This window comes from Entelurus aequoreus, linkage group LG20 (genome assembly GCF_033978785.1).
Source record: "Entelurus aequoreus isolate RoL-2023_Sb linkage group LG20, RoL_Eaeq_v1.1, whole genome shotgun sequence".
Classification (NCBI taxonomy): domain Eukaryota; kingdom Metazoa; phylum Chordata; class Actinopteri; order Syngnathiformes; family Syngnathidae; genus Entelurus; species Entelurus aequoreus.
In genome coordinates this window covers 25,553,212-25,557,904 of record NC_084750.1, presented here as the reverse complement: position 1 = coordinate 25,557,904, position 4,693 = coordinate 25,553,212, and positions in this window count along the sequence as shown.

Here is a 4,693-nt window from a genome sequence, read left to right as displayed (position 1 = left end):
TCTCAAGGTTGGCAAGTATGCGTTAAGTTGGCCCGCCACGTTATTTAATTTGGCCCGTGACATCAATTAGAGTGGCCCTCTGAGGGCAGCCATAATTATGATGAGGCCCTCATGCATAAAAAGGGAGTTTGACAGCCCCGTGTTAGAATGTTGGTCATGATGCCAACATGCCTGCCATGACAGCACTCTTGTGGGCGGGGTTTAAACACACTGCCTTCCTTCATGAAGTGCAGGAAGCTTTTTGAAAATATTTGCATATGAACACACACACACATACATTCATGCGTGCACAAAGCATCTGGCAGCTTCACACGCTCTTTTCAAACATTTCAACAACACACACACGGACACACAACTAGTGTACAGAGATGATACAGGAGCACACACACACACACACACACACACACACACACACACACACACATGCAGTCTTTGTCCATGTTGTGTGAAGGCATGGCGGGGCATGAATGGATTAAAGAAGTCATTGTGGTCAGCGCTTCCCATGGGGGGAGGGGCTGCTGGGTGTCCCCTAAATAAATGAGGCGGGGGCTGGGCGTGTACTTCAGGAACATTCTATCTTGAAGAAGAAAAGATTTTCCCTGGCGTGAAGGAACAAACATGTTTGGGGAAAAAAGCGGCTGCCATGGCAACGAGTAGGGTATCACATGGCCAACTGAGCAGGGGATGGGGGGAGGGGCAGGCTTATTTGTACACTTGAAACGATAAATACCTCGCTAACTATGGCAAGCAATTATCTTCACCTTCACTGTTGATGGCATCTTTACACAGAAGGGGCGCTATTTCACACACACACACACACACACACGCACGCACACACACACGCACACTTGTATTTTTTTACCTTCTTGAGACCACTGAAAAAGGCCTACCTCTTTAGGACCACCCTTTCTAGATATATAAAGATTTGTATTTACAACAATAATAATATATACATACTATGCAAATATAAAAAAGCTTGTTGTGAAATTTTGTTGGAATTTCACAAGGAAAAGGTCACAATTTCACAAGAAAACTTAGAATTTTGGCAGTATTATACTAAAAGTTGTCATTTTACTCAACGCAAGTCAACATTTTTACAAGAAAAACTGAACATTTGTGCAACATTATGATAAAAGTTGGAATTTTACTCAATATCAGTCGCAATTTTACAAGAAAAGCTTAACATTTTGGCAATTTTATGAAAAGAGTCGTAATTTTACTCGACAAAAGTCACAATTTTATAAAAAAAACTTTAAAATGTTGGCAACTTTATAATAATAATCGGAATTTTGCTTGGCAAAATGATGACAAAAGTCATAATTTTACTAAAAAAATTGGCAATATTGTGATAAAAGTCATAATCTGATATGACAAATGTCACCTATTTTGCATTAAAAAGTAATAATTTTACATAAAGAAGTAATAATTTTACGAGAAAATATTGCAATATTACAGAAACAGAAAGAATATGAGAAACTGTTCCCAATTTTATAAAAAAAAAAGTCGACACATTGTGAGAAAAAGACTGCTTTTAGTTAATTGATTTATTTTTGAATGTTTTTGTTTGTAATTGGTTTTTAATCTTCATTATTTACTTCAAGCTATTACAGTATGTCTCTATATACATTTATTTGATGTTTTTAATACATTTTGGCCAAAGGGGGCGCATTTCAATTTCTTACACACACTTGTTATTACATATCTTGCCCAGAGGGAGAGCACTTCAATTTTTTTACACACACTTGTTATTTCATATGTTGACCAGAGGGGGAGCACTTTTAAAACCGACACACAGTCCATTTGAAAAATCCCTCCTTTTTGGGACCACCCTCATTTTGATAGATTTCACCACCAGGGGTGCAAATGAGATCTCTATTTTTTAGTTTTTTGTAATGTGCTTAAGGCCGATGACAAAGGAGTCACGGACCACAAATGGCCCCTGTGCCGCACTTTGAGCAACCCAGTTGTAGAAGCTAACTGTTAATGGCCACACTTGTAGCTGCGGACCGGTCAACGCTTGAAAATTTTGTCCCCATATTTTTTTCATGAAGACATACAATCATGTGTGCTTACGGACTGTATCCCTGCAGACTGTATTGATCTATATTTATATGTAATGTATATATTGTGTTTTTTATGTTGATTTAATAAAAAATAAAAATAAAAACTTTTTTTTAATTTTTTTTATTTCTTGTGCGGCCCGGTACCAATCGGTGGTTGGGGACCACTGCCGTAGTGTATTTGTTCATCCTATGGTCACATATGTGACGCGGGTTGTCTTACGTCAGCACCGGAAGTCGTAAAATCAGCTGTTCACCTGGCGGGTTTTTTCGGGGAGGAATAGGGAAGTCCTTCTTTAGCTGCCGTCTTGTTTTATCATATATTGTTGCCTTTGCACCTGTCAATGTTTACTTTTGTATGCACATTAAATCAACAAAAAATCCTGACTTTGGAGCAATGTTCACAGACTCTAGCATTTGGCTCTCTATTAGATGCAATGGTTTTCCGTATTGTTCACCGGTCCTTATATGGAATGTACTTTTTCTTCTTGATGTCTCAAGAAGGGTAGAAATACAAGAACACACACACACACACACACACACACACACACACACACACACACACACACACACACTCACACACACACACACACACACACACACACACACACACACACACACACACACACACAATGTAGTCCTGGCTGGACACTAATTGTTTAGGATAAACAAAAAATAAATCCAGGTAAATGACAATAGATGATGCACTGCATGTGTGCATGTGTGGATGTGTGTGTGTGTGTGTGTGTGTGTGTGTGTGTGTGTGTGTGTGTGTGTGTGTGTGTGTGCCATGTACATTTGCATCCATGCATGACTTGTGCTTTCATGCATGCATGCCTTTAACGTGCACGACTGTGTGTGTGTGCGTGTGTGTGTGTGTGTGTGTGTGTGTGTGTGTGTGTGTGTGTGTGTGTGTGTGTGTGTGTGTGTGTGTGTGTGTGTGTGTGTGTGTGTGTGTGTGTGTGTGTGTGTGTGGCCAGCCAATGCCAGAGGATTCTCCTGGATGCTGAGCATCATTCCACCACTTTGTCAGCCAATCAGCAGCTGCCATGAGGAAGGGCTCCTACCTAACATCCTAACATGCCACCGTGCACGCACACACACACTTGCCACACACACTTGCAGCGTCTGAGCCGCCATTTTGCTTCGCTGCTTTCGGACCACAGGTGCTCGACACCTGTGTGTCGCACGTCGCCGCCACAAGGTTGAATTTTAACGCAGAGTGATTCTTAAATTCTTCATAATTCACTTGCAAATAAATATGCATATCTGACACAAATATGCATAATTATAAAATATAGTTGTTAGTTTAATATGTTAGTACAGGGTGTAGGAATTTGGCTGGTACACCAATCGCTAGCATTCTGACATGGAAAAAAACACCCAAAAAAAATCGGAAAAAGTACTTTTCACTTATTAATATACAGTTTGGCAAACTAAAATACATCGTAAAAGTGCCTTTTTGACAACGCAATGTTCTGAAGTTAAAAACACAACTTCAGGGGTGTCCACAGTGTGCCCATTTTAAAAATTCTATTACAAAAAAACCAATATAAAAATTGACAAAAAACACAAACAGGTGTAATGTAACGAGAAAATGTTGCAATATTGACACTAATAACTAGGGGTGTCCAAAATTTAAAAAAAAGATTTTCAAATCAATCGCGATTCTTATTGGTAACGATTCTTAATCGACCCTTACTCGGATTTGACTTTATTAAATTGATTTATTCCATGTTTGGCGCAGCCGGACAGGAGCAGGAGGGAATAGAAAGAGAAAAAAAAGGAAGACGGAGGGGGGAATTGCAGGGACAAGAGGGGGATGAGACAGAGAGACAACAACAACAACAACAGAACAACATCAGCAAATAGGATATGCACAAATGTGATAGTAAAAGTGATAGCAAAGAAGCAGTTAGTGACGTAAATATTAATAAGAAGTGACGTAAATATTAATAAGACCGAAATGACAATGAGCATTATTACACTAGAAATGGAGCAATACAAATACCAATAGAAATAGCACTATTGATAATGAATAATAACGATAATTACCTCTATTGTCAACAATACAATTGTTTCAAATGTAACAATACATATATGTAATGATAACTTGAAATACAAAAGAAAGCAGATAAATGGAGGGGAAGAAAGAGAAGCAAACTGTATTAACCTTGTAGATTGTTATAGTAACAAGCAGGCCCCCAGAGCGCCCGGAAAAAATAAATAAATATATATATATATAGTATATGTGTGTGTATGTATACATATATGTATATTTTATACATGTATATATGTATACATACACACACACACACATATATATATATATAGTTGAGGTTTCTGTGGTTTATTCGTTATACAGTGCTCAGTAGAGCGGAATATATGTTAGGTCAGGAAAAAACACAAGAGGATATATCATCCCTACAAGCCTGCGAAACAGGCTTGTAGGGATGATATATATATATATATATATATATATATATATATATATATATATATATATATATATATATATATATATATATATATATACACAGTATATGCACATACAGTATATATACATATACACGTACACACATACACGTTCACACACATGCATACATACAGATATACACATATACATATCTACA